The 20,376-nt window shown below is 45.3% G+C and overlaps 1 long non-coding RNA gene across 1 annotated transcript in view; it reads left to right on the top strand.

Moving 5' to 3' along the window:
- Nucleotides 1-19,530, top strand: part of LOC124777867 — a 523,503-nt gene extending 503,973 nt beyond the window's left edge. Inside the window, exon 4 of the long non-coding RNA XR_007015791.1 lies at nt 19,459-19,530. This is a non-coding gene — a long non-coding RNA (uncharacterized LOC124777867). The remainder of the gene's footprint in view (nt 1-19,458) is intronic.
- Nucleotides 19,531-20,376: the final 846 nt, after the last annotated feature.

The following is a 20,376-nucleotide window of genomic DNA, read 5'->3' on the forward strand; positions in this document are numbered from 1 at the left end:
GACGGCCGCACACAGCTGACTACTGCAATCCTGGAACGTGCCGACGTTATCGCTCGCGGTGATCGATGGATCACAATCAAACACGTCACTCCAGAACTGGACGTCTCTGTTGGTAGTGGTGAGACACTCTTCAACTAGCTGGGGTACTCAAAGGTGTATGCTCGCTGGCTTCCTCGCCACCTAGCAAGAGACCATAAAGAGCAACGAAGGACCGTCTGTGCGGAATTGCTCACACGTAATGGTGCTGCCCGTGACAATTTTTTGTCGAACATTGTCACAGGCGATAAAACATGGGCTCATAACTTCTAAACGGAAACAAAATAGTTGTCATTGGATTCGCACCACACCGCCTCTCCTCTGGAGGAAAGTTGTAAGCCCCATCATCAGCCTTAAAAGTCCTGGCCACGGTCTGCTGGGACTCTGATGGGGTTATTCTATTTGATATTCTCCCTCATACTGCAACGACCAACTTTGAAGTGTATTGTGCCACCCTTATTAAACTGAATGAACGACTTATTCGTGTCTGTCGCCACAAAAATGAAAACGAACTTACCTTTTCCATGACTGCGCAAGGCCTCACACAAGTCAGCGTACCATACAGAAGCTCACAAAACTTCGTTGGACTGTTCTTCATCCACCCCACGGCTCGGATCTCGCACGTTCCGACTTTCATCTGTTTGGCCCAATTAAGAATCCACACCGCGGGAAGCAGAACGTAGGTGATGTGGAGGTTATTGGTGCAGCAAGATGATGGCTCCGACGTCAACCAGTAGATTGGTACCACGAGGGTGTACGGCCCACCCCAGTAAGGTGGCGTAGGGCCGTCGCAGTGAGCGGAGATTATGCTGAAACATAGGGTTTTGTTGGACAAGAAGAGAACAGAAGCTTTTGAAATGTGGTGCTATAGAAGAATGTTGAAGATTAGATGGGTAGATCACATAACTAATGAGGAAGTATTGAATAGGATTGGGGAGAAGAGAAGTTTGTGGCACAACTTGACTAGAAGAAGGGATCGGTTGGTAGGACATGTTCTGAGGCATCAAGGGATCACCAATTTAGTATTGGAGGGCAGCGTGGAGGGTAAAAATCGTGGTGGGAGACCAAGAGATGAATACACTAAGCAGATTCAGAAGGACGTAGGTTGCGGTAGGTACTGGGAGATGAAGAGGCTTGTACAGGATAGAGTAGCATGGAGAGCAGCATCAAACCAGTCTCAGGACTGAAGACCACAACAACAACATAGGGTTTTGTAGCAAAAGAGTGCGGAATAATATGGTATATTGGAGTACTGAATGAAACCAACTTGTTTCCAGAAGAAAAGTGTTGCATTACTTAATGAACGTCCCTCGTAGTTCCGTCGGTGTGAGACACGGCCCACGGCGGCGTTTCTCTCTGGTGGTGGTACGCTGATCGCGCATACGATGTTGGCTGTAGTTTTGTCGCAACTGTAGACTTCCGCTGCCTTCCCTGAGTTGCTTCTCGATCTTCTGTCATAACCTTTCGCAGTGCAGTAGACAGGGTTGGTTTAAAAGATAATGCGCTACGCAAGATTTTCTTGAAATATAGTCGGCAATGTTCTCATGGATCTGCCATTCTGTTTCGTTTCGCAATATCTCCTCGACGTCCAGTCATCCGTGCGAATTCGGTTGCTGCCGCCCGGGCAGCCGTGCACCTTACGACGGCACTCCTGGGATTCGTGCAGATACTCCGACATCGAATCGAATCCGCCCGTCGGATTAACAATAAGGCCCTGTGTGCCAGCCAGCCCTGACGCTGGTTTTAGGCGGCTTTCCACATCGGACTAGCTGAATACCAGGCTGACACCTACGTCTCACCTCAGTCACACGATTCGCAAATATTTAGAAAATGTTCCCACACTTTTACAAAGGATAATGCTCGATGCAGAGAGATGAATTAGACCAGTTTCATTCTGGAAGAAACGATACCCGTATACCTTCCCAAATAACATCGTTAAGTCCAAATTATCATGGTGAGCCAATGAAAATACAGTAAAGGAAAAGTAGGGGGAGGAGAAGAAGAATAGCAAGAATCTTATAAAAGTGACAAAAATAAAACATAAATAAAAATATACAAAGATTCTGTGGTTACTTTCCTAGTAAAAGTGACTTCTTAAAATGTGATTCATCATTCATCCCGTCAGTAAAAGAAATAAAAAAAATTCGCGTATGCAGTTTGTGAACGTAGGCACTGTCAAGGCAACAGCTATTAGATTCCATGGTCCGCGTTCCTCCGAGCAAGAAACGGATACAACACGTACGCAGCACGGCTCTGTACTTCACTTGAATAATCATATCACACACATTCTCACCAATAATCAGAGATGGTGCACATCCATCCGAAAATACCTGGGAGATCTAATCTGCTGACACATTATATGTCAAAAGTGTCACTATAATGGCAACCTTATAGACCGATATATTAAGAGTTACAATTTTTGAAAAAAGGTTTCTTCTTGTGTAATCTGTTCATGTAACGTATTTCCAGTTTTCCCCAATGTCTTGTAATCCCCGGCTATTCCAGTTTCCTGTCTCTATCCTATATAAGCAAAACTGCGAGGTATTCTTCATTTCCCAAGAAAGGATGGCCAGTTTCATGGACGTGCATGGCCACGGCCAACTTTTCGAAAATACTAAGGCGAAAAGCGTCGCTGTCGTCCTTGTACCGCAACGTGAAAGTCTTACCGGTCTGACCGATGTCGTTCGCCTTATAGCTACTACAATGAGTTTTGTAGATACTAGCCTCATCACATTTATCAGCCTCCTGGTTTAAATTATTCTTTCATTCGCGTGTAACGTGTTGATTTTAAATGCGGCTTCCACCTCAAACACACGCATTTGTGATGACTGTGTGAAGCCTCCTGTACCCGGTCGGTACGTTAACAAATATTAATCGTTCTATTTTACAAGCTTGTGAAGTATATCTGACATTTCAAGAAGTGTCACTGCTGCAACAATTTCTGATGTTCTCAAAGTACCACTAGATATGATGTGGCACAAACTCGTTACGTACGTTATAGATCATTGTTAAAAAATGGTTTCGTTCTTTAGATTTCTTTCCTACAATCGATATTTTCTACCCTTAGTCCCTCCATTTCTTCCTTTTCCTGATTTCGCCTTCCTCCTAACCCCTGCCTCTGCATCTTACACGCCACATCTCTCTTCCTCTCTCTTTCCCCCTCTCTAACCGAGCAAGCTAGTTCAGTGGCAAGGTGATTCAGTGATTACGACACTGTTGGCATTACCTGTTCAGGAACTTCCGATATACATTTCCCATATTTTCACAAAATACGTCACACGAATGAGAGGCAATGGCCTCTTTCTTTAACTGTCCTTGTCCATCCACAGTTGCTGCTCCGACCTCGAAGTTATTCAGCATAGAACAGATAGCCAAAACTTGCAATAAAAGTGTTGTACAGTAAGCAACAGTATAGAACTATTTCTTTAGTGGAATTACTTTAATATCAGTTTTCATGATCGTGACGGATTGTACAAGGAGCTAGCTTATCCATTAAGGATGTTTTAGAACCCGCGACTGTTTATTCAATGTAAATTCATAAAAATCCAACCAGTCACTTTTTTTTAAATAGTTATTTATTCATTCCATGAACCGGCTTTCGAACTTTTTCAGTCTCATCTTTAGATGGTTTTCCAGAAGATACATAGATATTTGAAGCATAATGCTGGGTGCTGGCTTTGTGACAGGAAGATGCAACATGCTTTAATGCATCGCCATGAATATTGTTTGGCTGTCGATTTGGATCCAAAATTTTGTACCTACTGCGACAGAATTGGCGGCTTCTGTTGTTAGTATCCATCTGTCATCACAATTGAAGCAGACAGATGTATACTAACAACAAAGACATAGACAAGGATAACAAAGAGCATAATGCAAAAGAAAACTAAAGATCTATTGGATGACAATTAGCTTGTCTTTAGGAAAGCTAAACGCACCAGAGCAGCAGTCCTGATAATGCACGTGATAATGGAAGCAAAAGCTGAAGAGGAGCCAAGACATCTTCGTAGGATTTGTCGACCTTAAGAAAGCGTTCGACAATGTAAAATGGTGCAAAATGTACTGAATTCTGAAAACAGTAGGGGTAAGTCTAAGGAAAGACGGGTGGGATACATTGTGTGCAACAACCAAGAGGGAACAATAAGACTCGAAGACCAAGTAAGAAGAACTCGAATTAAAAAGTGTTTAACACAGGAATTTAATCTTTCGCCCCTACTGTTCAATGTACACATCAAAGAAGCAATGATGAAAATAAAAGAGATTTTCAAAAGTAGGATTAAAATTTAAGGTGAAAAGACATCAATGATAACATTCGCTGATGACATTGATGTTGTCCGTGAAAGTGAAGAAGCATTACATGATCTCTTGAACGGAATGAACAGTCTAATGAGTACATAATATGGACTGTGAGTAAATCGTAGAAAGTCAGAAATAGTGAGAAGTATCAAGAATGAGAACAGCGAGAAACTTAACATCGGAATTGATGATTGCGAAGTAGACGACGTTATGAATTCTTCTACCTAGGCAGCAAGATAATCTACGACGGACGGAGTAAGGAGAATATAAAAAGAAGACTAGTACTGGGAGAAAGGGCTTTCCTGGGCTAGAAAAGTCTACCAGTATCAAACACAGATCTTAATTTGAGGAATAAATTTCTGTGAATGTCCGTTTGGGGAACAGCTTCGTACGACTGTGAAACTATGGAAATACAAGAACAGAAGAGAATCGATGTATTTGTAGTGTGGTGCTATAGAAGAATGCTGAAAATCAGGAGGACTGATAATGAAGGAATGGGAAGGTTCTCCGCAGAATCGTTGAGGGAAAAAAATAAGGAAAACACTGACAAGAAGAAGGTACAGGATGATATGGTATCTGTTAAGACAACAGGGAAAAAGTTCCATGCCACAAGAGGAACTTAGGAAGGAAATAACTGTCGAGAAAGACAGAGATTTGCATGTTGTTGTTGTGATCTTCAGTCCAGAGACCGGTTTGCTGCAGCTCTCCATGCTACTCTATCCCGTGCAAGCTTCTTCATCTCCCAGTACCTACTGCAACCTACATCCTTCTGAATCTGCTTAGTGTATTCATCTCTTGGTCTCCCTCTGCGTTTTTGCCCTCCACGCTGCCCTCCCATACTAAATTGGTGAGCCCTTGAGGACACAGGTTGCAGGTGGTAATCTGAGATGGTAAGGTTGGCACAGGAGAGAAATCAGTGGTAAGCCGCATCAAGCCACTCAGGATACTGATGACTTAAAAAATTACTCCTCCGCGAGACTGTACACCTAGTATTTGACATACATTTCATTTTGATACCTTTACTCGTTCCTGAGTAAAAGGAGACTTAACAGACGGATAGGCAGATGGACAACTAAGTGATCGCACAAGCGTCTCGTTCTTAGAGATTAAGGTAGGCTACGGAAACCTATAAATTACACATTTAGTGGATAGAGCATCCCTCCAAGACTCGAATCGTAATACGCCATTTGGCGTAGTTGCAGAGCACGTCATTATAGCGCAGGTGTGTCAAAAATATATAAAAATCATCCACTATCGTCTGCATCTACATACAAGCTCCGCAAATCACCGTTCGGCGAGTGGTGGAGGGTACATCGTACCACTGCTAGCCATTTCCCTTGCTGTTGCAAATGTCTATAGGCCACCGTACGAGCCCTAATTCGTCTTATGTTCGTCATCCTAACGTGAAATGTAAGTTGAGGGGAGTAGGGTCGTTATATAGTCAGCTTCAGATGTCGGATACCTAAATTTACTCACTATCGTTCCCCACTCAGAAAGTCGCCTTCCATCCAGGGACTTTCATTTCAGATCGCGCAGCGTCTATTGTCGCATCGCTTTAGTTCGCACCTGCAGATAGCCAGCCTAATGAGGAGACGTGCAAAATGGGCTGATATCGTTGGCCTTCGTGAGCAGCAGCAGAGATTTCAATGAACTATATGTGCCTATATTGAGAACCTTTAATGTGAGATGCGCTATCCACCGATATGTGTCTGCTTTTTGTGTCTCTCGTAGTCTTCGCACAGTTACCTTCTGAAGCTCCAGAAGTACTTAAGCTCACCGGACAAAAAAATAGTCACCCCGATGCGCAGGCCCAGACGAATCATTAAGAGGTTACAGATGGCGCAACGATGAAGTCATGTGTTTTTGAATCAAAATCGCTTCCAAACCCGACAGCAGTTGCTGCAGCCAGTGAATGAAGTAGCATCTGCACCTTCTAGTGAGAGAACATTGCGAAGGGAACTGCATGCAATGAACATTTAGAGTCGGCCACCTCGGAAGATTTGATTTGTTTTGATTTGATTTATTGCTCATTTAGATATCTGTTTCTTTCCTTTTTATAACAGGAAGTTCATTTTAAAGTTTTTCATGTAGATTACAAAATATATTCCATATTACAAACAGAAAGTAATAGTTTCAGCAATTACAAGGGAAATAATAGTAATTTAAAAATACTTTAGAGATTGAAAGAAAAAAAAAGTAATCAGATTTTAAGAAGATATGGTGATAGCTGATAGGAAAGAATTGGATAGAAAGAGAGAGAGCAATGTTACCCTAGCTGAGCCAGCCTGGTCTAAAAGCCTCGGAACTACTTCGAGCCTTGCAGTCCCGGTTCGCTATAGTTTAATATGCAGGTTAATATTTGTAAACACTATTTAAAAACACTGTAACTCTTATGTACATTGCGGAAAGCACAGTGGTGTGTGAGCGTCAAGTATTTTATTTCTTGAGGGTACTAATTATCCTATATTATGAGTCTCGAATTTTACCTGTTATATGGCTTATATATTACATGTTCAGTTACAAGTGATACATCCCAACAGTTGTATGATGACCGCGGTATGGATACGCCTGCTGGTAATACTTAAGCTAGAACAGGGTTCATTGCGTTACACTGTTTTTTTCTAATAAAACTTAATTATTCTAGATGATGTGTAAGGTTGACTACGGTACGTGTTGATGAAAGTGTTCACTATTTGAGTGAGTGTGTGTTTCGATACTGCTGTCTGTGTAGGTGTACGAATTGAAATTGCTGTCTTACGTGTTTCGTGTGTGTTGCAGTATTCTGTTATATGGTCGTGTCTATATTCGTCATGGATGTCTTTGAGACATCATCAGCGTTTCTATCTATTGTCTCCCACTCGTCTGTGTCTCTTATTTCCCGTATCATGTCATTGTTGTGTTGCGGTGGTGTCTGGTGTATTGCTCTGTACCGGTGACAGTGAAAAAGTATGTGTTCTGGGGATCCTTTTTCCCAATTTCCACATATACACTCCTGGAAATGGAAAAAAGAACACATTGACACCGGTGTGTCAGACCCACCATACTTGCTCCGGACACTGCGAGAGGGCTGTACAAGCAATGATCACACGCACGGCACAGCGGACACACCACGAACCGCGGTGTTGGCCGTCGAATGGCGCTAGCTGCGCAGCATCTGTGCACCGCCGTCGTCAGTGTCAGCCAGTTTGCCGTGGCATACGGAGCTCCATCGCAGTCTTTAACACTGGTAGCATGCCGCGACAGCGTGGACGTGAACCGTATGTGCAGTTGACGGACTTTGAGCGAGGGGGTATAGTGGGCATGCGAGAGGCCGGGTGGACGTACCGCCGAATTGCTCAACACGTGGGGCGTGAGGTCTTCACAGTACATCGATGTTGTCGCCAGTGGTCGGCGGAAGGTGCACGTGACCGTCGACCTGGGACCGGACCGCAGCGACGCACGGATGCACGCCAAGACCGTAGGATCCTACGCAGTGCCGTAGGGGACCGCACCGCCACTTCCCAGCAAATTAGGGACACTGTTGCTCCTGGGGTATCGGCGAGGACCATTCGCAACCGTCTCCATGAAGCTGGGCTACGGTCCCGCACACCGTTAGGCCGTCTTCCGCTCACGCCCCAACATCGTGCAGCCCGCCTCCAGTGGTGTCGCGACAGGCGTGAATGGAGGGACGAATGGAGACGTGTCGTCTTCAGCGATGAGAGTCGCTTCTGCCTTGGTGCCAATGATGGTCGTATGCGTGTTTGGCGCCGTGCAGGTGAGCGCCACAATCAGGACTGCATACGACCGAGGCACACAGGGCCAACACCCGGCATCATGGTGTGGGGAGCGATCTCCTACACTGGCCGTACACCACTGGTGATCGTCGAGGGGACACTGAATAGTGCACGGTACATCCAAACCGACATCGAACCCATCGTTCTACCATTCCTAGACCGGCAAGGGAACTTGCTGTTCCAACAGGACAATGCACGTCCGCATGTATCCCGTGCCACCCAACGTGCTCTAGAAGGTGTAAGTCAACTACCCTGGCCAGCAAGATCTCCGGATCTGTCCCCCATTGAGCATGTTTGGGACTGGATGAAGCGTCGTCTCACGCGGTCTGCACGTCCAGCACGAACGCTGGTCCAACTGAGGCGCCAGGTGGAAATGGCATGGCAAGCCGTTCCACAGGACTACATCCAGCATCTCTACGATCGTCTCCATGGGAGAATAGCAGCCTGCATTGCTGCGAAAGGTGGATATACACTGTACTAGTGCCGACATTGTGCGTGCTCTGTTGCCTGTGTCTATGTGCCTGTGGTTCTGTCAGTATGATCATGTGATGTATCTGACCCCAGGAATGTGTCAATAAAGTTTCCCCTTCCTGGGACAATGAATTCACGGTGTTCTTATTTCAATTTCCTGGAGTGTATAAATAGCACTATGGCTGCGGTGTATGCAGTGTAAGTAGCAGTGTAAGGGCCACGACCTGTAAGAAATTGAACCATACCCCGCGTGGTACTGATATGGCTCGTTCTCAGGACGTGCCCTGATGCCCAGGAAGAAATGATGTACACTACTGCCCTTATCGCTTAACTCCAATACCCTTTGCCAGGTACCCACTCGTTATTTAACGAGTTGGCGCTTCTGAATGATGTCCTGTCCGGTAAACTCGATTACCTTATGCTGTCTCCCCCTCCTCAGCCAGGACATTACAGCCTGAAACCGAATGGTTATGTCGATAGGGAAGGTTCCAAGCACCACGCATAGTGATTCAACTGACGCAGCGTTGCGCTCCTGACAGCCTCGCCACGGCACTTGTCTGCCCTCGCAGCACGGTGTTCCTATTCGTCACCAGACGTATTCGATGGGCCTATGTATTGGCTGCAAAACAGACGACAGACTCTAAGAGCGCACAACGGTAAGTTCTCATTGTGTGTAATAGTACCCCGAAATGTGTTATGTTGAGTCTGATCAGCTTGTGCATAATCTTGGGAACGCTGTCAGTCGCTGTTCTGATGTGTTCGTCAAATAATAGTCGTTTCATCGAGTTTCGCACCAAGAGATCGCGTTTTCCGTTGTCTGTGTATGCTAATGTCATGTACTTTTATGGTTTGATTACTTTGTAGTGTTCTTTGAAAGATTATAAAAACTGTTTTGTGTAGAGCCGTCTGAAGTTTATTAGGTTCGTACCACTGGCTGATGCTTGTTAAGTTTGTTGACCAGTGTTCGAGTTGTGCATTTCAGTCTGCAGAGACCACCAGCAGGAGGTCATCTGCGAATGCTATCGGCGCGTTCGCATTGTTATCCGCATCCAGTTGATGTAGCAGAGATTGAAAGGCGATATCCCAAAAGACGGGGCCCAGACTGATCCTTGCGATCAACCTTTGGTGATTCTTTCGGTCACCTCCTGACTTCCCGCGCACAATTCAACCTCCCTGTTGTACAGTAATCAGAGAGGCTATCGTATAAGGCTTCAAGTACCTGCATCTCTCTGAGTCTTGGAAACATTGCGGACCACCAGAGATTATCAGTGGCGAGCGGAATGTTTATAAGAATAGCAACTGTGAGTTTACTTTTTACGTTATTAACAGTGATTAGTACATCATTTAGTAAGTAATCTATTGATTTTCCTGCCCTGAAACCGAACTGGTGTTGATCAATGTCAAGGAGGTTCCAGTGCGACTGCAAGCGATCGCACAGAAGTCGTTTGTTGACCTTAACCAAGGTGTTAATTAAGCATATAGGGCTATACGTTTTTGAATTTGAGGAATCCTTGTCTTCTGATTTTTTATTTATGACGGGATTTGCTGTTTTCCGGACCGCAGGCACCCGTCCCAGCTGTGGCGGATCGTTGAGTAAATCCGTCATGTATGGAATAATCTGTCGAATGACAATTTTCAGTGTCTCGGAATGCATACCATCTTGCCCGGGGGCTTTCTTGCTCTTTTGTTTAGCAATCGCAAGCGACTTCCTCACATGAGGAGGGACTAAAGGCCGTGCCATTTTCATAGCAAGAGTTCATTAAGGTTCGCTGTCCAGTATGAATCTGTTCATCCGACTCTTGCTCGTCATCGGATAAGAGTTTGTTTAGGGGAATTCCGCGAACTTCTCCATCTCCCTATTATAGCACCGTCACCTCGTGTCCGCATTTCTAAGACTAGTGGCGTCTTCAGAAGCTTCGTTTGTATTTTGAAGCGTTCCTGCAAATGTTGGTTTTGAGCTGCTTCTGCAGGTGTGTGTTCCAGTGTTCTTCTCGTGTTTCTTGTAACTCTTGTTTTTAGCAATGTTTTGCTTCCCTGAACTGTATGAGTCTGTTATTTATGTCCCTTTCCGTTGGTGCTCTTTGATACCATTTCCGTTTGTTCCTTGCTTCTTTGCATAACCTCGTTACGTTTCTTACTTCTTTGCATAACCTCGTTAATCTTCTAGTCTTTGATATGTTTAAGTTTCATGTCAGTCAAAATGTTGTGTCTAGGCAAGACAGCCTAGACACAATGCGAGGAAGCCGAAAGGCACGCGCTAAGCTAAAGCAGGATGGCGTGAGGTCTGAAACAGGATACGTAATGAATGCTATAAAGAAAAGTACGTAGCTGCTGGAATACTTAACTTTAATCCATCCTTGTGGTACATCTGGAGATTGTGGCGATACAAGTGAGACTCTTTAGATACAAGCAATGTTACTAATGGCGCCCTGCTAGGTCGTAGCCATTGACTTAGCTGAAGGCTATTCTAACTATCTGCCCTGCAAATGAGTGAGGCTTCGTCAGTGTGCATCGCTAGCTACGTCGTCCGTACAACTGGGGCGAGTGCTAGTACGTCTCTCTAGACTTGCCGTGTGGTGGCGCTCGGTCTGCTAACACTGAAAGTGGCGACACGCGGGTCCTACATGTACTAATGGACCGCGGCCGATTTAAAGCTACCACCTAGCAAGTGTGGTGTCTGGCGGTGACACCACACAAAATATGTGCTTTATACTCCACTGACCGCTCAACTGCATGTAGGGGGAAGGCCTATTCATCTCTCTTACTTTATCCCATGAAATAGCAATCGCTGATGTCTGTCCTGTGTAGGTAGGTATATCTGTGTGTCTATGTTCGTGACGAAAGCGTTGTGACAGCTGTGAGTAGCGCCATCCATGATCTCCCGCTCCGTTGTAAGTGGCAGTGCATTTGCATTTGCAATTGTTGTGTCAATCCGGCTGCTAGCTCCCGATGGCGCTAAGTAGGTGGGTGGCTGATTCGGACTGTTGACGATGTAGAGGATGTATTCATTTAGTACCTCATGGACTTGGTTCCCCCGTCTCAGAGTGCCATATAGTCGACCTTGCATTTAGCAGCTATAAGTAAGCTTTTGTTATTGGCATATTCGATAGCATCGCTGATGTAACTGATGTACGTATGTATAATGGAGTGCGAGTACTGCGCCTATAACAGCACAATAATCCACTTATCGCCTTCATGCACTATTTCCACTGTTGCGAGCTGTTCGTTACATAGGTAAGCTATCTGAGTAACTGTAAAGTTTCTATTTTTGACAATGACTGCAGCCTTCGCATTGGATGTACCTATTATGATGATTTGTTTGTGGTTAAAAGCTACTAGCCTGCCATTCCTGGTGTAGGGTTCCTGCAACCAGGCATGTCCGCGTGCAAGAAGCTCCATTCTAACTAGTGTCTGGTTGTTCGCATTCAGTTGAAAGACTTTCATGGATGTCGGATATATACAAAACATTAAGATCCCTCATCATAGTAATCGAAGTATACTCGTCTGAGGACCATCGGATGAGGTGTTGTCCACCCAGGCACATAAAGACGACAATATAAAAGTTCATTAGACTGATAGAATTTGTGACTGGTTTTCTAAACAACTCCCCTACTCTGTTACAGCTCGATTGGCCTGCCAAATCATCAGACTCTGACCCCATAGAAAATCTGCGGGACATGTTAGAACAGCGTTTAAAACCCCGACAGCAGCATTAGCGCAATTTGGTGGAACTGCGCGGTCAAATTCATAAGATGGAGCGTGGCATACAGGTGTAATTGTAAAATCAGAATATATGATAACGTTGTTCTTTGGCCCAATTAAATTGATATCCAAATACGTAGATGTAATACTCTCAATACACTGCGTTGACAAAAGTTATGGGATACCACCCAATATTTATTTTTTCAGCACTCGCCGCGATGGATTAGCCGAGCGGTCTAAGGCGCTGCAGTCATGGACTGTGCGGCTGGTCCCGGTGGAGGTTCGAGTCCTCCCCCTGGCATGGGTGTGTGTGTTTGTCCTTAGGATAATTTAGGTTAAGTTGTGTGTAAGCTTAGGGACTGATGACCTTAGCAGTTAAGTCCCATAAGATTTCACACAAACACACATTTTTTTTAGCACTCCGTTGCCAGGCCACGAGAGGCCTATCGGGATCATCCGACCGCCGTGTCATCCTCATTGGAGGATGTGGATAGGAGGGGCGTGGGGTCAGCACACCGTTCTCCCGGTCGTTATGATGGTATTCTTGACCGAAGCCTCTACTAGTCAATCGAGTAGCTCCTCATTTGGCGTCACGAGGCTGAGTGCACCCCGAAAAATGGCAACAGTGCATGGCGGCCTGGATGGTAACCCATCAAAGTGCCGACAGCGCTTAAATTCGGCGATCTCATGGGAACCGGTGTATCCACTGCGGCAAGGCCGTTGCCCATATACCGCCCAGTATAGTGTCGTGGTGCAGCAACTCTACGAGACATGGACTTAATAATTCGTTGGGAGCCCGCTGCAGAAATACTGAGCCATGCTGCCTCTGTAGTTTTCAGTAACTGCGAAGGTGTTGCCGGTGCACGATTATGTGATCGAATTCACCTCTCGGCTATATCCCATAAATGTGCAATGGGATTTGTGATGGGCGGTCTGGGTGGCCAAATCATTAGCTCGAACTGTCCAGAATGTTCTTGAACCCAGCATCGAACATTTCTGGTCCGATGACATAGCGCATTGTCATCCTTAAGAATTCCATCGTTGTTTTGGAACATGAAGTCCATGAATCGCAGTAAATGGTCTCAAAGTAGCCGAACATAAACATTTCCAGACAATGATCGGTTGCGTTGGACCAGAGGACCCAGTCCATTCTATGTAAAAACAGCATATATCATTATGGAGGCACCCCCAGCTTGCACAGTGCCTTATTCACAATTTGGTTCTGTGGCATACTGGAGTCTGCGCCAGACTCGAACCGTACCATCCGCTCTTAATCAATTGAAATCGGAATCCATATGACCGGACCTCTGTTTTCCGAGGGCGCAGCCGATTTGGTCACGAGCCTAAGAGAAGTGCCACTCAGGCGATTCTGTGCTGTTAGCAAAGGCACTCGCGTCGATCGCCAGCTGCCATAGCCCATTAACGCCAAATTTCGCCGCTCTGTGCAAACGGATACATTTTTCATTCGTTCCACATTGATTTTTGCGATTATTTCACGCTGTGTTACTCAGAGAAAATGCTACGTAAATGCCGCTGTTCTCAGTCGTTAAGAGTAGGCCGTCGGCCACTGCGTTGTCCTTGGTGAGAAATAATGCCTAAAATTTGGTTTTCTGGGAATTCTCTTAACACTGTACCTCAGAATATTGGATTCCCTAACGATTTCCTAAGTTAAATGTCCCATGCGTCTTGCTCCAACTACCATTCCGCGTTCGAAGTCTGTTAATGACTTCGTGCTGTCATCTCTTCGGAAATCTTTTCACATGTGCCACCTAAGTACAAATGAAGATCTGCCAATGCACTGCCATTTTATACCTTGTGTACGTGATACTACTGTCATCTATATATGTGCATATTGCTATTTCATGACTTTCGGCAGCTCATTGTAATTGATGTAACTATCTCTATATGCCTATAGTGCAATAATTCGATGAAAAAAGGATCTAATTAGATAAATGAACAGCAGCTTTCTAAATGTGAAAACCACTGGTAGTCATTAGTGACAGAAATTCGGCGTGGCAGACGCGGAGAGACCAAACAGATAAACGTCGTTCAAACGTAATTTCTGATTCAAAACACGCTATTTTCACTTGAACCTCTGCGTAGCTGCCGCTGACAGCAATAGCCAAATATAAACATCCATTCAAACGTAAACACACGCAGAGTGAGTAAGTGAGTGGAGCAGCGATTACGCGCCACATCTATCACCAGCGCCTGTCAAAGCGCGCTGCCAGTTCGCGTAGCCGTATTCAGTTTTGCGCTGGCCGCCACTGACCGGTCTTTGCTCCTTAATGGTCCCCGCGCGCGCGCTAATTAGTTTCCGGATACGGGAGCGGAGCGGTAACGAGCCCGCTGGCAAAACAGGCCCCTGCCGCACCGCAGCGTGCGCAAGCGGCGGCGGTCGGCGTACGCCACACGGCCGCGGCGCGCGTGTTGACAAGTGGCCAGCGCTGGCTGCTGTGCTAAGAGCGGCCGGGGAGCGGAGAGGAGGCGTAATTGTCGCTGCTTTCCCACCGCGTTAGCTTACAGGGGCTGGCCGCCGCTGCAAAAAGAGAGAGAAAGAAGTAACGCTCCCCTCCAAAAAGCTAGTGGCGCTACACGCTCTCACGAGCCGGAATTTCATCAGCTCAAGATAAAGCCAGCATTAAACAACAGAGATAACTGCGAGTAATTATCGTTTGCGAGGAGAGTAGCCACCGCCGTGTAATGGCTTGCACTCTGCTGACGCGGCTGGCAGCGTGGGAGGGGGTCGAAACTTCGAAGCAGGAAACTGCTGGCAAAGAGTTGAACACACGCGCAGTATTAGTTCCACATGCTGCCGACAGTTTCTGAAATGGAAACGCAGAAAAAGTTGAAAGCAGTAGTTATAATCATACTTCCCCCCTGCTGCTTTAATTTCAAACGGGGAGTACTTGCAAACACACCCACAATAACAAATGGTGTCCATATTATAGCATTTCCTTTCTAGCCTTGTGAGACTAGCTATGTCGCAGTGCCCTCTCAGACAGAAAGAACTACGCACCACGAATCAATTATTCGAATCGAATGGAGATCGGTAGTTTATCGACAGAGTTGTTGGATGTTATACTGAGGGATATCGTGACATATTCTGTCCAATTGGTCTGTTAGGACGTCAAAATCCGAAGGCCCTGCCCATAGTGCTCTGAACATCTCAGTTGGGCGGAGATCTCGGGAGCCTCCTGGCCAAGGTAGGGTTGGGAAAGCACGAAGAAAAGCAGTAGGTCCTGAAACGTAAGCTTACGATGGCTTGACATGAAGCGCCACGAAATGGGACGTAGAATATCGTCGACGTGCCGCTACGCTATAAGGTTGCCACGAATGATAACCAAACCGATCCTACGATGAACTGAAATCGCACCCCAGAACATAACTCCTCCATCATTTCTGGTTGTATCCCACCAAAGTCTGGGGCGTCTCTAATCGCGTCTACTCTTGTCATCAGAACTCAGTTCGAAGCGCTTCTTCTGCTTGTCTTCGTGCTTGCCAAACCTTGCTTTGATCAGCAAGGTCGCTGGATCCCTTCCCAGTTCAGAACGTTCGGAGCATTATGGACAGGGCCTTCGGGATTTTGTCGATCTAAAGCGCCAATTAAACAGAATTCGGCACGATATCCCTCAAGAAGATATCCAACAATTCTACGTCAGCGAATGCCAAGCCAAGTAATCGCTCTCATAAGGGATAGAGGTGGAGCACTGCGTTATTGACTCGCTCAGTTCGTGAAGCACTTTCTCTTTAATAAATCACCCAGTTTCTTATGAAACTGTAACCATTTATTTGCCTGTCCATGTTCATCACATATACCGATTTCCGTCTCATTCGGCTGATTCCTTCGTGGTACACCTTTTTTCTTTTATCTTAGCCTATAATTATTTATACAGTCTGTTGCTTGGGACCGCCAACTGATGAACTTAGTTTCCTCTTACGCTCACTGCTACTGACACCCTTCTGTGCGAGATGCATCTGTTACACTCCTAGGCGCTCAGTCCGGAACCGCGCGACTGCTACGGTCGCAGGTTCGAATCCTGCCTCGGGCATGGGTGTGTGTGATGTCCTTAGGTTAGTTAGGTTTAAGTAGTTCTAAGTTCTAATGGACTGATGACCTCAGATGTTAAGTCCCATAGTGCTCAGGGCCATTTTGTTACACTCCAACGCAGTAGTGTTCTCTTTATCGGCAGGCTATTAGTGTAACTGGTGTGCGGAACGCTTCCCAGTTACTTCTGATGGAATTTAGAGAAGATTATTGGTTGGCTTGTCGCTCAGACAAATTGTGTAAACTTTCGTAGACTGTAAGTGTAGACAATAGTAGCTTGCAGTACTGATAGGAGACAGCAATAAGGAGAGTTTTGTGGATCACTTTTACTACCCTTACTATGAAGAGGTGTGTCCTGCGCTTTCTTCCAAGGATGTGGCATGGGTTTTGTGGTCGAGGGATCGACGATAAATTTTAGTTGGAAGAGGCGCTAACTCACCCGCAGTTCAGTATAACATCTGAGACGGATTCCATCGAGCTCTGGATCTTTATTCACTTTTAACGATTTCAGCTTTTCTTAACACCACTGACACTAATACTTATTTCATTCATTTATTCAATGGAACGGGCCGGAGTGGCCGAGCGGTTCTAGGCGCTACAGTCTGGAACTGCGTGACCGCTAAGGTCGCAGGTTCGAATCCTGCCTCGGGCATAGATGTGTGTGATGTCCTTAGGCTAGTTATGTTTAAGTAGTTCTACGTTCTAGGGGACTGATGACCTCAGAAGTTAAGTCTTGTAGTGCTCAGAGCCGTCTGAACCTTTTTTTTTTTTGTTTCGGAGAAGCAGGTGAAATTCACGAACGATGTGGGATGGAGACCCATCTTGCATAAAAACTGTTGCGTTCACTGCGTGTCTCTCCTGTAGTGCGGGTATGACTTGCTGGAGAAGCACATCGCAGTAATGCTGGCTAGTCACACTGCACGTCTTTGGTCCTTGAGCGCCAATCTGTTGAAAAAAGAATGGGCCAGTGATGAACGTAGCTGTGAAGGCACAGCATGCGGTGACACGTTCACCTGACAGAGGAACTTCATGTGCACTGGAGGTGAAGCTTCCCACACTCGGCAATTCTGTGAGTTCACCTCACTCGTCACAGAAGAATTAGCTTCGTCTATCCATAGGATGGTCAAGGGCCAGCCTTCCTCAACTTCAGTCTTTGCGAGAAAGCGGAAAGCGAAATCAACACGTTGTTGTTTGTCCTGTGGTGCGAGCTGCTGTACGATATGGATCTTGTACGGATGCTATTTGAGAATGGTTCGAAGCACTTTCCGTACAGTGGACCACGGGATGTTCAACTGTCGTGACACAGCACGCACACTGCCTGACGATCGGGAATTGCGCGCAGCATTGTCTGCCACAGCAACAGCGATTTCATCAACCAGCTGTGGTGCAACCGGTCGTCGGCTTCTTCCCGGAGCGACACCCAGTTCTCCAGTTGATTCGAACGTCTTCGTCACGCTCCGTACAGCAAGTGGAGAAAGCGAACCCTTCCGCAATCCTTTCAGCTGGCGATATTATCGAAGTGCAGCTGCAGCGTTATTGTTGTTTTGATAATAGAACTTCACCAATAATGCCCTACTCCTTTTGTCCAAGCTCATGTTGACACGTCAACAACTGCATAGAGAATGGTCAGGTGTGTGAGACTATGAATCACAAAGACTGATCACGGCACCTGGTGGTCACAGCTGGAACTGGACGGTGGCGCCGTGACGCATGGATATCATGCGCCCCATACTCTGGACATTACTGCTATCAAGTTTGCTAATCGTAAGGTAGTTAGTTTCCGTGTTACAGGGTGTCAAATGGGGAAAGCTTAACTGTAAGCAGCCGGTATAATTCGAGGACAGCGTTGCACCACATCAGACTTTTTTATTGCGTGGAATGTCTAATTAACGTTGGAATATTTGACGAAGAGAGATATGGAAATACAAGGCGCAGTGAGCGTAGCAATTTTTCGACAATATATTTCATGTGTATTACAGCAATTTAATTGTTCTGATTTGCAGCTTGGAGATGTCTGTGTATTGGTCAATAGCTGTGAGCCTGAATGGTGAGTAATAGTCATTGCGGCATTTAACTTCATTTAGAAAATAGTTTCGTAAAAATAGTGCAGACATTTTTTCATTGGGAGCGGTACAGTCTCTTAGGGAAGTCGAATTTTAGGTTCACATAGGGAAGAAGTGATTTAAACACATAGTCTGTTGTACAGACAGGGCATAATTTGGACATTTCAAGTTAATAAGCCTTTGCGAATATTCTGATGATTTTAATACAAAGCCCGTGTTGCGGATGGCTGCGCCTGGATCGGGATTATATTATTCAAATGGTTCAAATGGCTCTGAGCACTATGGGACTTAACTTCTACGGTCATCAGTCCCCTAGAACTTAGAACTACTTAAACCTAACTAACCTAAGGACATCACACACATCCATGCCCGAGGCAGGATTCGAACATGCGACCGTAGCGGTCGCGCGGTTCCAGACTGTAGCGCCTAGAACCGCTCGGCCACCCCGGCCGGCGATTATATTATTCCTTGAGCGCCCAAGGTATGGAGCGTGTGAACAGATACTGTAGTAGGTAAAACGTTTTAAGCAATCCTGCAAACTGCAAAATTAGAACAACTCTACAACATTATCGGAAAGGATATAAGTACAGTAAAAGTCTTACTTACTTCAGTCATTTCATGTAGCGATGTAACGCATTATATCAGTACTCACGGGAATGTGTGCTGTTACTGCTAAGGGTATCATATCCGTCATAGCGGCTAGTGACATTCATTCAACAATACATTGATAAGGGCTTCGGTTCCACTCAAATTACTCATACCTTCTTGTGATCGCTTTTCAGTATTCAAAGTCATTTACGCGTACGTCCTTAACCTCAGTCCAAGTGAAACGAGAGTCAGCTATCTTTGTATAACAACAGTAAATAGGCAAGGTAAAGTAAATAATGTAAAAATAAGAAATGCAAGTAGCAGTTTATAGACATATTTCGTTTTTAAAAGAATTATTTGCTAAACTTGATTTGTAGCTGGCTCTGACTAATAAAAGGAACCGGCACGAGAAATCAAATCAAGTAAATGCTTATAGTGGTGTATTTCTTTACGGGACGCTATATGCATAAACCCTATTTTTCAGGAGTGGAGCACCAATTCGATCTTCGCTTCAGCAACCGCGATCACCAGGGGTTGGCTCCCAGCATTTAAGGTAAGGTAACTCAACATCCGTATGCTTTGTATCTCCACAACGTTCTAACATTCTTGCGCACGTACATTTTAAAAATATTATACCCCCTTGACACAACTTAAAATAGTTTAACACAGTTAAAACACTTAAACGATACACAGCAGATGTCAGAATATTTTTTACTTATCTCAATCATCTGTTTTATTATCCGATTGGAAGTTGCATAATTTTCTCCACTTTTTAATAACATCTCATGAGTACCCGTTAATTGAGAGATTTTTAATGCGTTCTGCGACCTGTGATGGTGACAAACACTACATAGACAAAAAAACCATCTGTCAAATGTCTCTAGCATGGACGTCACAAAGGAAAAATTCAAAAGATTGTTCAGCCAAACGAATGCGATTTTCTACTGACCTTTTGTTATAGTTTTAAATAGGAATTATTTTCTAAAAGTAATAGTGGTTACATAAAAATTGATTTTTCCAGCGATAATATTACTTCAAACCCAGCAGAACAAATAACAAATAAGTTTTTACCAACTTCGATGCTTCCTCGGCTTATATGTCATATCTTGACACCATTTATCCATTTGTAATGTACCTTTGTCCGCCCCTCGTGGTCTCGCGGTAGCGTTCTCGTTTCCCGAGCACGGGGTTCCGGGTTCGATTCCCGGCGGGGTCAGGAATTTTTCCTGCCTCGAGATGACTGGGTGTTGTTGTGTCGTCTTCATCATCATCATTCATTCACATTACGGTCGGAGGAAGGCAACGGCAAACCACCTCCATTAGGACCTTGCCTAGTAAGGCGGTGCGGGTCTCCCGCATCGTTCCCCTACGCTCTGTAAAGAAGCATGGGACTTCATTTCCG

The sequence above is a fragment of the Schistocerca piceifrons genome, chromosome 2 (genome assembly GCF_021461385.2).
Source record: "Schistocerca piceifrons isolate TAMUIC-IGC-003096 chromosome 2, iqSchPice1.1, whole genome shotgun sequence".
In the NCBI taxonomy this organism is placed as follows: domain Eukaryota; kingdom Metazoa; phylum Arthropoda; class Insecta; order Orthoptera; family Acrididae; genus Schistocerca; species Schistocerca piceifrons.